General features: G+C 41.5%; 1 protein-coding gene across 1 annotated transcript in view; it reads right to left on the bottom strand.

The window, feature by feature from the left end:
• LOC145441749 (uncharacterized) overlaps positions 1–21,806 on the bottom strand; it is a 113,397-nt gene that overhangs the window by 79,793 nt on the left and 11,798 nt on the right. The window lies entirely within an intron of this gene.

Raw genomic sequence — 21,806 nt, 5'->3', positions numbered from 1 at the left:
TTTGTTACCAAGTCTGAAAGCAAGCAAAATTTGTGGTATTTGATCAACATGGAAATATTGGAACTTTGCGTTTAGGTGATATTGGAAACATGAGTTACTTAAGAAAATTTCGACTCATAGGTGTGGGTAATTTAAAATACGTACGTATTAAAATCATTAATGCATCGGTCACAATTCTGCTCCATTCGAACCTACGTGAACACTTGTTCATTGGAACTTAAGTCCATCACCAAAAAGCTCTAATTTACAAAATTTTCGTAGTACCGACTTATTTAGGTGAAATCTGTTATGCGCTTTGTTACTAAGTCTGAAAGCAAGCAAAGTTTGTGGTATTTGATCAACATGGAAATTTTGGAGCTTTGCGTTTAGGTGATATTGAAAACATGAGTTACTTAAGAACATCTCGACTCATAGGTGTGGGTAATTTAAAATACAGAGTATTAAAATCATTAATGTATCGGTCACAATTCTGCTCCAATACAACTACAAGTAGAGATTTCAAAGTAAGCTACTGGTTATATTTCTACTATATTCGCTCCGAACATTATAGCAGCACCCGACGCAGCTTACATTATTACGTTATAAGACGCCGGCGGCGTTTCACTGTCGGTTTAATCATCCTTATTCTAGTGACATGAAAAGGACTGAATCGTATGAAATGTGGTCACTACAAGAATCGAGCGAAAGCGCTGTTTCACGTCGTCTTGCATCGGTCACGATTAGTTTTACTTTTCAACTAACTTGTTGTCTGTCGTTATATTCATTAGACTCGCTTTCATGCGGCTAATTTGTCCTTATCATTATAACGTCGGTGATCGCGTACCTGCGGCGATGGTGTTCGTTTAATTATAACAACGAGAAAATCGGGCTTCATAATTGTGCGGGGGGAAACTGCGTTGGTTTTAAAGTTGTTCAATCATGAAATGCGTAACAAAATTTGACATGTCGGGTTACTTGTGAGTTTTCTCACACATGTTTACTATATTGTGTCACTCTTTATTGGTCAATACATATCCCACCGTTCAGTTTGAAATCGGAAACTTAAAATTCAAGTAAAGCTTACGATTAAATTATGTTACGCGCTTAGTTACTAACTCTGAAAGCAAGCAAAATTCGTGGTATTTGATCGATATGGAAATTCGTGCACTGCATTTAGGTTGTGTTGAAAACATGACTTACTTAACAACGTTTCGACTCAAAGGTGTGGATAATTTAAAATACAGAGTATTGAAGTCATTAATGCATCGGTCACGATTAGTTTTACTTTTCAACTAACTTGTTGTCTGTCGTTATATTCATTAGACTCGCTTTCATGCGGCTAATTTGTCCCTATCATTATAACGTTAGGGATCGCGTACCTGCAGCGAAGGTGATTGTTTAATTTTAATATATAACAATAAAACCGCGAGTGTAAAATGAATTTAAAAAGTTCTACTATACAAAATTTTCGGAGTACCGACTATTTTGGGTAAATTCTGTTATGCGCTCAGTTACTGACTCTGAAAGCAAGCAAAGTTTGTGGTATTTGATCAACATGGAAATTCGTGCACTTTGCGTTTAGGTCATGTTGAAAACATTAGTTACTTAACAACATTTCAACCAATAGGTGTGGATAATTTAAAATTCAGAGTAATAAAGTCATTAAGAGATATTACCATCTTTAAATCATGGCCATATCATTGAAGTTGATTAAATTTACGGCTTCAGAACGCGTTAATTAGTCCCTGTCGTTATAACGCTGGGGTTCGCGTATATGCAGATAAAGTGTTTGTATAATTACAGCCCTGAGAATCGCGCGCCTGCGGCTATAGTTCGTTCGATTATTTTCGCCTTGGGTGCTGTAGTGTTCTCGTGAACATAGATAGTCTAAAAGCAATGGGCCTTTGGTAAAGTTATATGGCCGAAAACATCTAACGCTCACTAATCCAAATACAAAGTCCTAAATACACATACTAATGTTAAATATCCAGAAAAAATACACATAATATAATATCTGGCGAATATAGTCTTGTATAGACATCATACTTTTCGAAATTTGCTCCTAAATACACACGGTTATAGTCTAACGGTCACGATGAACGTAAATAGCCTCGGGGGCGGACTCGACACGCATGATTGGTGCGTACCAATTTGATCAACCCTCACTACTGAGTAGTCTTCGAAATCAGACACCCACTTACTTGTCCTAGACGATGTAACAGGGAGGCATACTCACTGAATGAAAACTAAAAAAAGATAATATAAAATCACATCTTCACATCATTACATCAAGCGATACGTAAAGGGCCAAAAGATCATTGAATCATGATCAGAAGGCAAATTCGAGTCGGGCATGGGCTAACCTTCATACATTGTCGGGTTTGCGTGCTATCGTGAGCGACGTATCAAAGGCGATGTGTTAGGGAAATAAATATTTGTCCTTCACAAAACAGATTTTCAATTTAAAATAAACGACCATTTTCTCTGCACGAATGGTAGATCACGCGAAATCATACCGCCATCGCTTATTTCTAACGTGATGTCATTTTCATTATAATTAATATCAAAAAGTTTTCAATGCCACTTATCACCTGTTGAGTAGGGTTACTATACGTCCTCTTTTAACCCTTCATATCCGGCATACTCATGCATGAGCCCTGAGCGTATTTTCACGAATACGCTTTACTTGGAGGATTTGTTTTATTTTTCGAATAAATTGAAAGTGTCCTCGGAGGACGCCTAATTGTGCTATTTTTTTGGAATTTGTCCTCTTTTTCTAGACTAGAAGAAGTATTAAAATGCGCTCAAAGACTCCACTCCGACGCAGCGAACGTTAAAGTTGGCACGATAATCAACGAAAATTACGGCGCGACAGGTAATTCGGGAGTGGAGATGGAAAGATGATTTTTTTATCTTTTTTTTTTCTTTCAGGTAACACCACGATTGTAACGTAAAGAGCGGGTACTTCGGGAGCCGATTGAAAGCGATGACCATTTTTTTTTCGAAATCACCAGTTTTCATTTCCGATGCAAGAGCTTTCAGAATTTTTGAAAAGCGTTCTACTGTTCAGATCGCAAAATGTGGTCACCCTACTGTTTAGGTCTTATGTGCCACGGACTACAACGCAAACAAATTCAGGAAAATTCAGGAAAAAGGCACTCATACGAATCTACTACTAGAGAGAACAAAATAAGCAGGTGGTGTGGCGGGATTAGATAACACATAAAACAGTGTAAAATGAAGGTTGAGTCTAGTACACTCGTTGCGCGGACATCAGCGATGAAATCGATATTCTGGACATACAATAATGAAATGATACACCGCTACGGGTATGACAACGTTCATAAAGGGGTGGGATTTGGAGAAGGGTGAACACAACCGATTTTGAACGGATGAGTCCTCGGAGCTGAAACATGATGGAATCGAAGAAACGACTGAATGACGGAATCGATGATAGTGCGACCCGGTGTCTAAAGAAAAGTATTGGTCTTGCCATAGTTCAACACACAGCGTTATGATTGCGGCCTTCGCTTCTGGTAGTGACACTTCCGTTGCAACAGTGCACCCTAGTTATTTGTGCATTTGAAAATCTCATTACGATTGCGATAGCGGACGATAGTGAAATGACGTTATGTCGTCAATCAACATAAAGTAAAGAATTTTGGGGCGGTAATATTGAATTTAAAATTTGAGTCACATTTCGCGTGCTTTAGTGTCACTATGTATTATTTGATTTTATTGTGCGCGTACCCACATTTTGGCAAATTTTAGAATGTCCTTCCGGACGCTGTTTGAACAGTGAAATTTTGGACATGTCCGGGAAATTCCGCAAGTCTGACAACCCTATCCAGGCCTATAGAAACAATTCAATAATTCTTGCGTTTGCCGTTAGTTATTTCGGCTCTTCTACTTCTACTACAGTTTTCAGCTTTTCAGGCAAAATAGGCCTTGATTATTTCTTTTACTTACTTGTAAATCACCACTCTTGCATCTACTTGAGTAGAAATTTTTGACTACTTTGACGACCTTTAACTCTGTATGTATTATCGGATATATGAAATAATTTATTGTCTGAATGAAGATAACAATGAAGTTTTTACCGGTGGTGCCTCTAAAGCAGTTGCTCCTTACTGTTACACCAATATTATCGCAAACAACAATGGCAACATACGCCATTCTTCAGGCTTTCGCAGTACTTCACATGTTCGCCCAGTCAAAAAAACAAAAATCTACTGATAATCCGTATCTTATTCATTACTACAAATGAAGGGGGGCACTGAATGACCAGTCCATCAACATGGTGGTATAAGAACAAACCCATTGATTTTCAATTTTCACACAAAACACGAACATGATAGTGAATATCTATTGTAAATCGGTCTGGCTTCTGCTATTCCCTTTCAGATACCAGTTCAGAAATGCGCGGCTTTGCCTTGGAGAGTGTCATTGTATGGTTCGGTCCAAATGCAACAGCGTGATAACAATTGCCCAATTCGAAGTGAGTATATAAATATTTGGGATATATTTGTCATTTCAAGAAGGACGGGGTTTCGATTTTGAATTCCAGTACCACCTGCGTACGCCGCAGCACACGACGTATCACTGCAACAGTCACAACGACACTACCGATCGGGTTTGAGGACCTGCAATGTCTACACCGTCGTACAAATCATATGTGTGAGTCTCCTAAATTCCGCATAATCCATGAAAGTGGCCCGTGGAACCAGTAATGTTCCGTGGAACACCGGACATGAAACAATGCTCTAAAGTCTAAAGCGTGAACGTCTGCTCCAAATACAATTCAAAGCAGGGAAGTTCTCTCTGCTCACACTTAAACAGTGGTTCTCAACCTATTTGTCTTCGCGGACGCCTTTTGGGCCATCCCGGACCGCCACGGACCCCCCCCCCATCACGAAGTTTTAGTTCAAATTTAGCTCAATTATCATGCAACCGTCATCTGTCTTGTGCAAATATTTACCCCAGGCTAGTGATAAACCGCAACAACATATACGTTCTTGGAGATTGCAACGTAGGCCTATTAGTTATGTATAAATTGGATAGATTTTTATTATTTTAAAGCGAATTCCGCAACTCCATTTCTTGAAATACGTGGTCGTGTCTTGAAAATCCGCGCCTTCAATTTGATATGTACCAGTGCCAAAATCCATTTCCTCAAATATAGGTGGTTGCGAATGTAATAATAAAGTGTAACGCTTCCGACGGCACCTTTGGCTACGATTGCAACAAATATGTTGCCAAAATTGAGAAACATATTTTTAATGATCACATAACGTCCAGCATGGTAATTTCCATCTAGCAGGTCATTTTAAAGTTATTTTGGAACAGTGGTTATGTAATATGAGAAATGCATTTTTGCAACCAATTGGAAGTCACCGTGATTGACCTACTTCTCCAACTTTTTTTGTTTGTTCACTATCCCTAACAGAACATCTGCTGTATCGGTAGGCTATTGGTAATTTAGCAATTGAAATGAGTTTGCACAGTAGAATATTACATCTCAGACCGTCATTCTGTTGATATGAGTCCTGAAGTTTTACCAGTAATGAACCGAATCTGTCTCGTCATTTTCCTAATTAAAAAAATACAAATTGGGTTATCAACTGCCTCGTAAATTAAAGGTTCTGCGGAACCCCAGGAAATGCTTCGCAGGCCCCAGGTGGAGAACCACTGCAATAGAAGTAGCCAAAAATGTTTGTGGATTGGAGTTTGAGTCGATATGAGTACCGTATTTTATATCAGGCAGCCCGCTTCAACCTTACAAAATTACCGAATGCCGACGACTCTGTCACGTGATCCTGATACGCAGACAGGTTTTTGCCTGTTCACTAGCGAAATAAAAACACGAAAATATGGGAAGCCCGCACGGAAATGCTTTCGAACACCCTGCTATACGTTTTACTGTCTTATGATCAACTCCGAACACTAAGCAATGAAAGGTCCCCGTAACGTAGGATACAATGTATCCATAATGAATTACCAACGCTTTCAAAATGTAATTTTCATCAAAAATATGGCTCAATAATTTCAAATGATATGAAAACTCATTGTGACTGACATTTATGAGGACCACACCGTTGGCGACATGTATATCAAACTATACGTAATGACAAAACAACTCCCTTATTTGATCGTCATGCTGGTCTAATTACGATGTGTAAGTGATTCCCCGACTTGATTTATAGGTTGGTTGGGTATGGTGGTAGGAGATAGGTGAAGTGCGTATCAGGGGTGAACAGATGGCCTAAGCTCAATGTAATGCATTTAAACGATACACTAACTTTTACTGTGGTACGAACTAGATTGGCGTATTGTATTTTGGTAACCTAATCTCTTCACTTGTTGGATTATGTATATAATACTTTGATAACCAAAGCACTTATACCTTTCTCACTCAGTTGCACCCACATTTCCGTTTCATAGTATCTAATCCAAACATCCACTCATCAATTGAATATTATATTCATATTGGAATAAATTCGAATATTTCCGGCTGATTCTCGTCCGGCAGCAGCAACTAGTAGAGAGTTGGAAAGAATATTGTATATCGACAATCACATCATCATATATGGCATCAGTAGTAATATAAATGTGCGATCGGTGCGCATGCAAGGATTATAATAAACAAACAAGAATTATCAATATAAAAGATAGTGAAAGAATTAGCTCATTCTCAATTTTGCAGCAATACTCGAGGGGAATTCCCTTCTCACTGTGCGGCAATCAAGAAGGGGGAATAATTACCAATAGAGAGAAAACGAACAAAGAATCTTGATTGACCTTTGTACTCAGACATGAGACTTGAGTACTTCTACTTGTGCTTTTCCACTCGCCTCCTGATTCTGCCTCGCCTGACCTCTGGACACGAGACTTGCGTATTTAGTATTTTTTATATTTCGCTCGAGCAACAATGGATCGGCCTTTAATTTCAATGGTATGCACGCCGACGAATCGGTATAGTTCTCCTGTCTTGACTTGTCGTTCCGCGGTGGGTTGATTAATCCAATTACGTGGTAAACACGACGAGGCTTGGGAATAATTTCCTCGGGTCCGTATGTGAGATCCCGGACGACGGGGCTTGATAATAGTTGCCTGCCCTGCCCTGCTGTTCCGTGGTCCAATTTCGTTGCTTGGGAACAATAGTCCGTCAAACCACCCTGGGTGACTTGTCGTTCCGCGGTTGATTCAATTTCGTGTACGGTGGGTCATAATTGCCGGTCGTGACGTCAGTATAGTTTTCTCCTAATCCGTGAGATCCTGGTGCGTGTTTTAGATGTCAATAGGCTCGGCTATACAAAGTGGCGCTTGTTGTCTGTCTCATACTGTCGTACTTGACCCCATTAATTTGTTGTCGACCCAGACAGTAACGAGAAATGTTCTGTTATGGTTATAAATATGCGTGTCATATCGAGAACAACAAGGAATGCCGTGTAGTGGAAATGTGTATTAGGCGCCCCAGCATAGATTAACTTAAATAAAGTAACATTATGAGTAAAAAAATAAGTAATTGAAGAAATAGCTGATTCTCAATTTAGCTCACATCAACGTGTTAACTTCCGATTTTACGTACTTAATAATTGGTGTAATTGCTGTTCCACACCTTTACCGCGTTCTAGCGTCTTCATATAGGACATAGACAGTCCAGGCCAAACAATGTATTTATGATGGGTTCTTTTTACTGCTTCACGTCTGGTCAAGCGTAATCATGACGGTGTCTGTACATCAGTGGTCGGGAACCTATGGCTCGCGAGCCATATATGGCTCTTTTGGGTATAAGATATGGCTCTTTGACTTATTTTTAATTTTGTACTTGGTTTTATCGATATTGCAGCAACGTGTTAGTAAATTTTCATAACGGCCAGAATAATTATTCTCGTAGCAGTATAAACAATAAACATGTATGTAAGAGGTAAAGGCAGTGGCGTATTCAAGGTTAAGGGCTCAGACCCATTTACGAAATCCTCAAATTTAAGTTGCTGTAGCGCCATCGACCGATATCCCTCGCGAATACGATGTACCGGACATCGCGAGCTGCGTAATCTTGGATTGCACCATACGTTGGTTGATAAGAGAATAGCAGACATTGGGACGTCTCTATGACAATCTAATTTTCAAATACACATTGTCTTCCTGATCTACGCTGGAAATGAGCTGCCGTGGAAGTGACATTTTAATTACAAATTCAAATTACAAACAACGCTGCGCTATCCACTTTTCATTGGTAATTCATCCCAGCTTACTAGTAGCCTACTGCTGTTAAAATGTAGGCATGTAGTGCAACGTTCATGTTACCGCCGAATACTTTAAGAATTGATAAGTCGATCAATTCTTGGATTTTCGGAATCAGGGTTATTGTTATATTAAATCAATATCAGTTATTATAAATTCTGAGCTAGTTACGATGAATTGCGTTATCACAGGATGATTAGTAGCCTACGAGTTTTTACAGAGAACATATGGCGCCCATGACGAATCCCATGTACTGAGTTAGAATTAGTGCGACCATGACGTCACCAAGTTCCAATTGTGACGTAACAAGGGATCCACATGTACGGCTCTTTGGGAGTTAAAATGGAAAATATAGGGCCAACTTGGCTCTTCAGACGAAAAAGGTTCCCGACCACTGCTGTACATGATATACAATTTACCGCGATGCTTTACCCGTCTGTACGATATATATCGATCGCGAGCTCGCCACGCACGACGCACTTGTCGTTCGAGAGCGACTCATTTCGCTGCAGACAATCAGCTGTGTACCGTAACATATCCTCAACACTTGTTATGCCAACACCTCCACGCATATTTGCAATATCATACTAAGGATATATTGCTTCGGCAGCCACGCACTGTCGCTCGAAGTCGACAAATTTCGCTGCAGACAGTCAGTTGTGTTCGCGTATGTGTCGTAAATATATCCTCAACACGTGTTATGCCAATACCTCCAAGCATATTTGCGGCATCATACTGCGGATATATTGATTCGGCGAAGTGTTACCGTCAGAGAATTGCTGTGTCACACCTTTGAGTCTCGCATTTCCCGTTCGAACTCGGTAACTGCGAGTGCGATGTCAGATTCAATTGTACAGTGACGAATCGGGGTAGCTCGCTTCATCGGGGATCAGTGGACTGACCTTATTTGGCTGAAACGCGCTCGGTGGTGCAATAATGGGAATGAATTGTGACGGATCATACGTGATGCGATCTATAGCCTGCTTTCGGTGAGGTTTAAAGATGAGTGGGAGATTTCGAAATCGGAATCCACTGCGACTATAGGGTTGCAAAATCAAAGTCCAAAAAATCCGGCTGGCACGTAACGTCCTGGTATTTCCATGTATTAGGCTGGTAAAATGTAGCATAAATCCGACTCTCAAAGACACTTGGTCGCATCCAGTCCGGGTTTAACCAAAACTGATGAAATCTGCGCCGGGTCCGGAAACGAATCGTGACCACCCCCGTCCAGAGAAAACAGTTCTGCTGTAATGGGAGTGTCGTTGTACATTAATTTGCGTACAGCGAGACTTTGTATCGACTCATTGGCGGACTTCTGTTTGTCTGTACAGGTGTTATTAGTGTAATTATATTTGCCACCACAAGGGGCATATTGGCAAAATCCCACAACGATAACAACTTTACCCGACAACAACTCTCATGACTTGTCGTTGGTACGCTTCCAATTTCGATGTGGTGCGATATACGCGAATCAGCTGTGATCAATCGAGCGTGACACAATCGATGTCAGTCATCAATCCGCCTGTTTGGAAAAACTCGCGTTTTCGGGTTGACAGCAACACAATGCGATGTATTTGATGTCACCATCGACCCTCCTATTTTAATAGGGTTACCATACGGCCTCATTTAGGGGAGGATATGTCCTCCTTTTCCCAGATATACCCTCCCTTCGACCAAATGTACCTTGTCAATTTGCTCCCTTGTTAGCTCAAAATCTCCAAAAAACACCGCGAATTACGCAAAATGCGGCCCTAGTTTACGAAAATCGGGTAGGTAGGTAGTCGAGTCGAAAAATGACCCTATGGTGGCATTGCGCGGGCCATTACGTGGATACGGGTCTGTGTAAACATGTATTGGTGAATAGTTAAAGCGACCCAAGCTACCATCCCATGATGAAATCGAGCGCACTCGACCATGTCGGGGTCTACCCACCTTAGTACAGCCAAATGACCCGATGTCGTGCCGAGAATATACGGGGGAGATGGTACATCATTCTCACAAGATGTACTTTGGAACGTGTGTGAAATCGGCATCGTCCGTTACTCGACTGAAGCAAGTCGCCACTGCAATCCCTCTCTGTGTATACACAACGTACTAGGTACTGCAGATCCAGACGAGACTACGCATTCTGGCGAGGTTATCGAGATAGCTGGAGCGCTTTACAACACATGCTAAATTTACTTCAAATGGAAGCACAAAATATAGCTTTGAAGTACTCAAGTAGAAGTAGTTTTAAAGAAATGTCGGTATCGTGAAATCCCTTTCTATCCTAATTATAAAGAGTAGGTCCCCATAAAAACTGTCGAGCCAAAATGCAGTTTCGAAGCAATCCAGTAATTTGTAAATCTTATGGGTTGCACGGTGTGTTAATTGATTAGAGAGAAGCAGACACGGCGGTGTCTGTATAACAAGGCTGTTCTCAAACCAACATTGTCTTCGTTATTATCGGCGAGATATGGCTTTGCAGTGACATTGCGGTCGTTAAAATAGATTGATTAAATACGATTTATTCCTCGTATATGGGGATCAATGGGCGAATAATGTATCGATTCAGCAATTCGGCACGCAAAGTACTTAATTTTCTCGTATCCGGCCCGCCGACTGAAGGAGTTGCCCGGCCCTTGTATAACAAATATGTAAATGGTGCAATAGCGACAGCTAGCGGTTGTCGATCATCAATAAAAATACACCTAACCAGTAATACAGCTGTCGAGGATAAACTAGGAATATCTGTGTGAGTCGCCTTGATTGACCCATAGGGCAAGTTTAGACACGAAAGTATTTTGAGGTGTGATATAACCCTAGTAATTGTACTGTATTTTTCCACGCACACATACCACAATCGAAAACGGGGTTCGCCCGTCTCATTCCCAGCGTTTGCCTCGAACAAAAGTATCGGAGTGACCATGGATCTACACAAGTCTGCCCCACCGCTTTTGAGTAGATATTTGGAAAGACCGGCTCGTGATCACCTCCATACAAGGCATATTATTTCTGCGTGCAGCGAAACTTTGCAGCGACCTGCGGGCTGTGCATGTGTTGTTAGTGCAATCGTGTTTAGCACAACAAAGAACGTAGCCATTTGAGGATGAATAAAATCTTATCCCACAACGATATCAACTTTACACCCTTCTGCGACTCCAACGGTATGTATTTATGTGAATTTCATATTACTATGAAAAGCTGATCGACCACAAGATACCGTTACGTGCCATCTTTTTTGATAGAGTTGTTAGTATTGTAACAGGATGATCGGGGAGCTATGGCCATTTACACTAGCTCTAAAAGAGTAGGGGAATTCGTTAGTGATACACCCGTCCGACGCTGGGGTATTCGATAAAATCACTCTGTTTTACAACGGAACCGATGATCACACTGACGGGCTCTCATCGCTTGTCGTACGAGTGCTTGTAATTTCGGTGTGATGTGCGCAAATCAGCTGTGATCACTCGAGTGTGACTCTATCGAAGTCAGTCCTATCAGCTGCCTGAGAAAACTCGTATATTCAGTCAGGTTGACGGCAATGCGATATTTTTGATGCCCCCATTGATACTAATGGGGGTTGCCGTACGTCCTACCTCTCTAGGAAAATATCCTCCGTACAAATGTTGTGCTAATTTATCCTCCGGTTCAGCTTAAAATACCCAAAAGACGATGAGTAACGCGAAATGAAGACCTACGAGAGACGGGTAGGGTCTATCTTGCTGTTTCGCATAATCCTGTTATTCAACCGTAGGATTCTGGTGTAGGTCTGATTGATAACTTTATACAAGTGAAGTAAACTCATTACAAAACTACTTTCTGCTTTTTAAAGTCAAACGTGTAAAGAGGTAATTTCACCTTAAACGGTTGAGGAGTAAGTTAAAACGACTTGAGTATATAGCACAAGTACCGAGTACTCGAATCAGTAGCGTGACACGATTACTCACCCAAGTCCACAACACACAAACCGAGGAAATAATATACAGATATGGAAATAACCCACGATATTTTCCGCTGACACGTTTCAGATTCAGTACAACCCGACAGTCAAGTCCATCTGGCTGCGGCTTGCAATTTGAAAGAGTTTGAAAAACCGGGGGTGGTACCTAAAAACGTGGTATTGTTTTGTGTATTTCAGTGAAGCAAATTCAATTCACAAACCACTTTATCCTGTACCCGACCTCATTAAAAATCGATCAAAACCTGGTCACCACCTGCGTAATCAATCCGCTGTGTGTAAAATGGTATACCATGTTGGTGTCGATCGTATAGTAATTTTGCGATTTGCGTCGATCTGCTGTCGAACAGATATGCTTTTGCACACCCTTGAAATATACAGTGTTACCGCGTTGTCTATATTACGGCTCTGTGGTTAGGCAATAAAGATTAGCGACACCCTCAGACTGGTCAATAGCGGGATACTCATGCCCGTAAAACTCTCATTATCCTGTGAAATTATGCGACGCGTTTGGCGACGTTGTCTTTGTAGATCACTGTTCAATTAGATCCCTCTCACCAACATACATACCGCCTGGTTATCAAGTGTTTTTATGTATGATCGACCCCCACTGTCTAGCGAGACGAGCAGGATTTTGGTGTCTGATTAATAATGTCGTAAGAGTGTGGTAAATTCATTTACAAACTACTTTACACATTTCAAAATCCCAACACCCGAAAAGTAAGTAGCTAAAACTGTTGAAGCGGAGGCAGTCTGAAACATAACGACTCATATAGCACAGATGGACAAATCCTAATCGAGTACATCGGATAGAGTTGCATCCTTGAAATCGTTATTTCCTCAACAAATCGATACAAGAATGGATCTGCATGGAAATAAGCCTGAATATGTTCTGGTGACACTCGTTATGGAAAGCTAAATTCGCCTGCTATGCCCACATCCCCAACAGAACATATTGGCAATTAATATCAGTCATAGAAATACCACGACTGAATTACTGTAGTGTAGGCGAATCATCGTCTACTGATCCTCACAGTTACCGTTTAAACAGGTTTTTGCTGGGGTCAACTGTGATCGGACACGGTTCATCAATCTGCTACTTGCAGACTTATACGCGCGTGGGGTTGAAAAAAAATGGCTCGGATGCTATGTCAGCTCAGGGCGACAATTCGAAGTTCTAAACGATACGGTTGGTACGTAAAGCCTCGTTATTCCCGCGTATTGTGGGGGTAAAACCTTAAAGACAGTTCCACATCGAGCCGATGAAAATGCATGCCCGAATCGTGGTCAACTCTGGTCGAGCCTAATAGCTCTGCTATCGTCGCATGATACGGAGGGGGTCGCTAAACTTTTATAAACTATTAAAAGTAAGTGGCTTCCTAAAGAAGGCTAGCCACATGGATAACTTGGTGCAGTGCGAGTAGACAGAATCGACTCGAGTACCCGGATAAAAAGTAGCGGCGTTGCTGATAAACTCTGTGTAGCTATGGTGGCTTGTGCGTCTCGCACGGTAACCGTCTTTATTGTCCCGTACCGCGACCCGTCAGCTGCTGTGTGCAAACATGTTTGCAATTTATCGCTCGTAATCACCACTGTGTGAAACAAACCTCTGACTTCGTCAAATAAAACACGACATCTTCAGAAAGGTATTAAAATCACCCGGTGCTAAAATAAGTCGTCGGAAGGGTATACCGAAAGCCTCTTTGCACTGCGGGTGAACTCATCGCATAGCATTTCACTGCTCTGCATCGTAATTTAACGGTCTACCGCTGTGGACGGTCCATTTTGTCTGCTAATTGGGGGCCATAAACGAACGAGTGAAACAAATAGTTTGGGGTATATGTGGATATGATTAGTGAACAACACGCTGAATGACTTGGGAATCTCAACTCGACAAAGGATCGTCGCGATGGGGGACCTGCAAAAACGTTCCAGACACCCTGAATCCCGCTAATGTAGGCGCTGACAGAGCATAATTTTTCCTGCTACGGGTGTAATCTAGATAAAGCATGATTTTTTCCTATATGTCTGTAATCTATATAAAACATAGTGCTCCCTTCTCCGGGTATGGTGGATCACGAATCACCAAGTGTTTTAATACATTGAGAAATGATCGAGCTATTTTTTAGATCTGAGGTAGTCATTCAGAGACATGCAGGCTTATTCGTATAGACTCTCTATAGTGTAACCATCTATCTGATTCGAGAATAAGTAAATGCTTTGTCCACGTTCAAACTGAAGATGCTTTGAATTTGTATCTGTCGGGTTGTACTGAATCTGAAACGTGTCAGCGGAAAATATCGTGGGTTATTTCCATATCTGTATATTATTTCCTCGGTTTGTGTGTTGTGGACTTGGGTGAGTAATCGTGTCACGCTACTGATTCGAGTACTCGGTACTTGTGCTATATACTCAAGTCGTTTTAACTTACTCCTCAACCGTTTCAGGTGAAATTACCTCTTTACACGTTTGACTTTAAAAAGCAGAAAGTAGTTTTGTAATGAGTTTACTTCACTTGTATAAAGTTATCAATCAGACCTACACCAGAATCCTACGGTTGAATAACAGGATTATGCGAAACAGCAAGATAGACCCTACCCGTCTCTCGTAGGTCCTCATTTCGCGTTACTCATCGTCTTTTGGGTATTTTAAGCTGAACCGGAGGATAAATTAGCACAACATTTGTACGGAGGATATTTTCCTAGAGAGGTAGGACGTACGGCAACCCCCATTAGTATCAATGGGGGCATCAAAAATATCGCATTGCCGTCAACCTGACTGAATATACGAGTTTTCTCAAGCAGCTGATAGGACTGACTTCGATAGAGTCACACTCGAGTGATCACAGCTGATTTGCGCACATCACACCGAAATTACAAGCACTCGTACGACAAGCGATGAGAGCCCGTCAGTGTGATCATCGGTTCCGTTGTAAAACAGAGTGATTTTATCGAATACCCCAGCGTCGGACGGGTGTATCACTAACGAATTCCCCTACTCTTTTAGAGCTAGTGTAAATGGCCATAGCTCCCCGATCATCCTGTTACAATACTAACAACTCTATCAAAAAAGATGGCACGTAACGGTATCTTGTGGTCGATCAGCTTTTCATAGTAATATGAAATTCACATAAATACATACCGTTGGAGTCGCAGAAGGGTGTAAAGTTGATATCGTTGTGGGATAAGATTTTATTCATCCTCAAATGGCTACGTTCTTTGTTGTGCTAAACACGATTGCACTAACAACACATGCACAGCCCGCAGGTCGCTGCAAAGTTTCGCTGCACGCAGAAATAATATGCCTTGTATGGAGGTGATCACGAGCCGGTCTTTCCAAATATCTACTCAAAAGCGGTGGGGCAGACTTGTGTAGATCCATGGTCACTCCGATACTTTTGTTCGAGGCAAACGCTGGGAATGAGACGGGCGAACCCCGTTTTCGATTGTGGTATGTGTGCGTGGAAAAATACAGTACAATTACTAGGGTTATATCACACCTCAAAATACTTTCGTGTCTAAACTTGCCCTATGGGTCAATCAAGGCGACTCACACAGATATTCCTAGTTTATCCTCGACAGCTGTATTACTGGTTAGGTGTATTTTTATTGATGATCGACAACCGCTAGCTGTCGCTATTGCACCATTTACATATTTGTTATACAAGGGCCGGGCAACTCCTTCAGTCGGCGGGCCGGATACGAGAAAATTAAGTACTTTGCGTGCCGAATTGCTGAATCGATACATTATTCGCCCATTGATCCCCATATACGAGGAATAAATCGTATTTAATCAATCTATTTTAACGACCGCAATGTCACTGCAAAGCCATATCTCGCCGATAATAACGAAGACAATGTTGGTTTGAGAACAGCCTTGTTATACAGGCACCGCCGTGTCTGCTTCTCTCTAATCAATTAACACACCGTGCAACCCATAAGATTTACAAATTACTGGATTGCTTCGAAACTGCATTTTGGCTCGACAGTTTTTATGGGGACCTACTCTTTATAATTAGGATAGAAAGGGATTTCACGATACCGACATTTCTTTAAAACTACTTCTACTTGAGTACTTCAAAGCTATATTTTGTGCTTCCATTTGAAGTAAATTTAGCATGTGTTGTAAAGCGCTCCAGCTATCTCGATAACCTCGCCAGAATGCGTAGTCTCGTCTGGATCTGCAGTACCTAGTACGTTGTGTATACACAGAGAGGGATTGAAGTGGCGACTTGCTTCAGTCGAGTAACGGACGATGCCGATTTCACACACGTTCCAAAGTACATCTTGTGAGAATGATGTACCATCTCCCCCGTATATTCTCGGCACGACATCGGGTCATTTGGCTGTACTAAGGTGGGTAGACCCCGACATGGTCGAGTGCGCTCGATTTCATCATGGGATGGTAGCTTGGGTCGCTTTAACTATTCACCAATACATGTTTACACAGACCCGTATCCACGTAATGGCCCGCGCAATGCCATCATAGGGTCATTTTTCGACTCGACTACCTACCTACCCGATTTTCGTAAACTAGGGCCGCATTTTGCGTAATTCGCGGTGTTTTTTGGAGATTTTGAGCTAACAAGGGAGCAAATTGACAAGGTACATTTGGTCGAAGGGAGGGTATATCTTGGAAAAGGAGGACATATCCTCCCCTAAATGAGGCCGTATGGTAACCCTATTAAAATAGGAGGGTCGATGGTGACATCAAATACATCGCATTGTGTTGCTGTCAACCCGAAAACGCGAGTTTTTCCAAACAGGCGGATTGATGACTGACATCGATTGTGTCACGCTCGATTGATCACAGCTGATTCGCGTATATCGCACCACATCGAAATTGGAAGCGTACCAACGACAAGTCATGAGAGTTGTTGTCGGGTAAAGTTGTTATCGTTGTGTGATTTTGCCAATATGCCCCTTGTGGTGGCAAATATAATTACACTAATAACACCTGTACAGACAAACAGAAGTCCGCCAATGAGTCGATACAAAGTCTCGCTGTACGCAAATTAATGTACAACGACACTCCCATTACAGCAGAACTGTTTTCTCTGGACGGGGGTGGTCACGATTCGTTTCCGGACCCGGCGCAGATTTCATCAGTTTTGGTTAAACCCGGACTGGATGCGACCAAGTGTCTTTGAGAGTCGGATTTATGCTACATTTTACCAGCCTAATACATGGAAATACCAGGACGTTACGTGCCAGCCGGATTTTTTGGACTTTGATTTTACAACCCTATAGTCGCAGTGGATTCCGATTTCGAAATCTCCCACTCATCTTTAAACCTCACCGAAAGCAGGCTATAGATCGCATCACGTATGATCCGTCACAATTCATTCCCATTATTGCACCACCGAGCGCGTTTCAGCCAAATAAGGTCAGTCCACTGATCCCCGATGAAGCGAGCTACCCCGATTCGTCACTGTACAATTGAATCTGACATCGCACTCGCAGTTACCGAGTTCGAACGGGAAATGCGAGACTCAAAGGTGTGACACAGCAATTCTCTGACGGTAACACTTCGCCGAATCAATATATCCGCAGTATGATGCCGCAAATATGCTTGGAGGTATTGGCATAACACGTGTTGAGGATATATTTACGACACATACGCGAACACAACTGACTGTCTGCAGCGAAATTTGTCGACTTCGAGCGACAGTGCGTGGCTGCCGAAGCAATATATCCTTAGTATGATATTGTAAATATGCGTGGAGGTGTTGGCATAACAAGTGTTGAGGATACGTTACGGTACACAGCTGATTGTCTGCAGCGAAATGAGTCGCTCTCGAACGACAAGTGCGTCGTGCGTGGCGAGCTCGCGATCGATATATATCGTACAGACGGGTAAAGCATCGCGGTAAATTGTATATCATGTACAGCAGTGGTCGGGAACCTTTTTCGTCTGAAGAGCCAAGTTGGCCCTATATTTTCCATTTTAACTCCCAAAGAGCCGTACATGTGGATCCCTTGTTACGTCACAATTGGAACTTGGTGACGTCATGGTCGCACTAATTCGAACTCAGTACATGGGATTCGTCATGGGCGCCATATGTTCTCTGTAAAAACTCGTAGGCTACTAATCATCCTGTGATAACGCAATTCATCGTAACTAGCTCAGAATTTATAATAACTGATATTGATTTAATATAACAATAACCCTGATTCCGAAAATCCAAGAATTGATCGACTTATCAATTCTTAAAGTATTCGGCGGTAACATGAACGTTGCACTACATGCCTACATTTTAACAGCAGTAGGCTACTAGTAAGCTGGGATGAATTACCAATGAAAAGTGGATAGCGCAGCGTTGTTTGTAATTTGAATTTGTAATTAAAATGTCACTTCCACGGCAGCTCATTTCCAGCGTAGATCAGGAAGACAATGTGTATTTGAAAATTAGATTGTCATAGAGACGTCCCAATGTCTGCTATTCTCTTATCAACCAACGTATGGTGCAATCCAAGATTACGCAGCTCGCGATGTCCGGTACATCGTATTCGCGAGGGATATCGGTCGATGGCGCTACAGCAACTTAAATTTGAGGATTTCGTAAATGGGTCTGAGCCCTTAACCTTGAATACGCCACTGCCTTTACCTCTTACATACATGTTTATTGTTTATACTGCTACGAGAATAATTATTCTGGCCGTTATGAAAATTTACTAACACGTTGCTGCAATATCGATAAAACTAAGTACAAAATTAAAAATAAGTCAAAGAGCCATATCTTATACCCAAAAGAGCCATATATGGCTCGCGAGCCATAGGTTCCCGACCACTGATGTACAGACACCGTCATGATTACGCTTGACCAGACGTGAAGCAGTAAAAAGAACCCATCATAAATACATTGTTTGGCCTGGACTGTCTATGTCCTATATGAAGACGCTAGAACGCGGTAAAGGTGTGGAACAGCAATTACACCAATTATTAAGTACGTAAAATCGGAAGTTAACACGTTGATGTGAGCTAAATTGAGAATCAGCTATTTCTTCAATTACTTATTTTTTTACTCATAATGTTACTTTATTTAAGTTAATCTATGCTGGGGCGCCTAATACACATTTGAAGAGCTTCTTGGAGGTACAGAACTTCAATATACAATTAAATAGTATATTCATATTGAAATGAACCCGAATATTTTCGGCTGACACTCGTCAGGGGTAATCGTCAGCAACTAGTAGAGAATTGGAAAGAACATTGTATATCAACAATCGTATCACAAAATATGACGTCACCAGCATGAAATTTCGAATGAGAGAGCGTTCAATGTCCTGCTTTTGATAAATGCTGGTAACGTCTTTTTTGCGATACAAGCCTTCAAAAAGGCTGTTGTTGATACCGCAGTTCTCAATCTTCCCCTAGTCTTTATCAGCTGGTTTAGGATGCGCAACTGACTTTCACTGTACCGCTTTCGGAAATATTTGAAGAGCTTCTTGGAGGTACAGAACTTCAATATACAATTAAATAGTATATTCATATTGAAATGAACCCGAATATTTTCGGCTGACACTCGTCAGGGGTAATCGTCAGCAACTAGTAGAGAATTGGAAAGAACATTGTATATCAACAATCGTATCACAAAATATGACGTCACCAGCATGAAATTTCGAATGAGAGAGCGTTCAATGTCCTGCTTTTGATAAATGCTGGTAACGTCTTTTTTGCGATACAAGCCTTCAAAAAGGCTGTTGTTGATACCGCAGTTCTCAATCTTCCCCTAGTCTTTATCAGCTGGTTTAGGATGCGCAACTGACTTTCACTGTACCGCTTTCGGAAATATTTGAAGAGCTTCTTGGAGGTACAGAACTTCAATATACAATTAAATAGTAGACGAGTGTCAGCCGAAAATATTCGGGTTCATTTCAATATGAATATACTATTTAATTGTATATTGAAGTTCTGTACCTCCAAGAAGCTCTTCAAATATTTCCGAAAGCGGTACAGTGAAAGTCAGTTGCGCATCCTAAACCAGCTGATAAAGACTAGGGGAAGATTGAGAACTGCGGTATCAACAACAGCCTTTTTGAAGGCTTGTATCGCAAAAAAGACGTTACCAGCATTTATCAAAAGCAGGACATTGAACGCTCTCTCATTCGAAATTTCATGCTGGTGACGTCATATTTTGTGATACGATTGTTGATATACAATGTTCTTTCCAATTCTCTACTAGTTGCTGACGATTACCCCTGACGAGTGTCAGCCGAAAATATTCGGGTTCATTTCAATATGAATATACTATTTAATTGTATATTGAAGTTCTGTACCTCCAAGAAGCTCTTCAAATATTTCCGAAAGCGGTACAGTGAAAGTCAGTTGCGCATCCTAAACCAGCTGATAAAGACTAGGGGAAGATTGAGAACTGCGGTATCAACAACAGCCTTTTTGAAGGCTTGTATCGCAAAAAAGACGTTACCAGCATTTATCAAAAGCAGGACATTGAACGCTCTCTCATTCGAAATTTCATGCTGGTGACGTCATATTTTGTGATACGATTGTTGATATACAATGTTCTTTCCAATTCTCTACTAGTTGCTGACGATTACCCCTGACGAGTGTCAGCCGAAAATATTCGGGTTCATTTCAATATGAATATACTATTTAATAATACACATTTCCACTACACGGCATTCCTTGTTGTTCTCGATATGACACGCATATTTATAACCATAACAGAACATTTCTCGTTACTGTCTGGGTCGACAACAAATTAATGGGGTCAAGTACGACAGTATGAGACAGACAACAAGCGCCACTTTGTATAGCCGAGCCTATTGACATCTAAAACACGCACCAGGATCTCACGGATTAGGAGAAAACTATACTGACGTCACGACCGGCAATTATGACCCACCGTGCACGAAATTGAATCAACCGCGGAACGACAAGTCACCCAGGGTGGTTTGACGGACTATTGTTCCCAAGCAACGAAATTGGACCACGGAACAACAGGGCAGGGCAGGCAACTATTATCAAGCCCCGTCGTCCGGGATCTCACATACGGACCCGAGGAAATTATTCCCAAGCCTCGTCGTGTTTACCACGTAATTGGATTAATCAACCCACCGCGGAACGACAAGTCAAGACAGGAGAACTATACCGATTCGTCGGCGTGCATACCATTGAAATTAAAGGCCGATCCATTGTTGCTCGAGCGAAATATAAAAAATACTAAATACGCAAGTCTCGTGTCCAGAGGTCAGGCGAGGCAGAATCAGGAGGCGAGTGGAAAAGCACAAGTAGAAGTACTCAAGTCTCATGTCTGAGTACAAAGGTCAATCAAGATTCTTTGTTCGTTTTCTCTCTATTGGTAATTATTCCCCCTTCTTGATTGCCGCACAGTGAGAAGGGAATTCCCCTCGAGTATTGCTGCAAAATTGAGAATGAGCTAATTCTTTCACTATCTTTTATATTGATAATTCTTGTTTGTTTATTATAATCCTTGCATGCGCACCGATCGCACATTTATATTACTACTGGCATCATTCAATTTTACAAAAAAGATTTAATCGCATTGTCCCATCTGGGTGGGCTATAACATTACATCAAATCCGCTATTATCCGACAGGGCTTAAATTCTTCGGTTTCAGCCAAAGGGACATTCATCGTATCCGATTTGATGCCAATT

Source organism: Botryllus schlosseri, chromosome 1, assembly GCF_051294905.1.
Source record: "Botryllus schlosseri isolate E-star chromosome 1, Bs_hap1, whole genome shotgun sequence".
NCBI classification, from domain to species: Eukaryota; Metazoa; Chordata; class Ascidiacea; order Stolidobranchia; family Styelidae; genus Botryllus; species Botryllus schlosseri.
The sequence above is the reverse complement of the archived record's forward strand: the minus strand, read 5'-3'. Positions and strand labels throughout refer to the sequence as shown.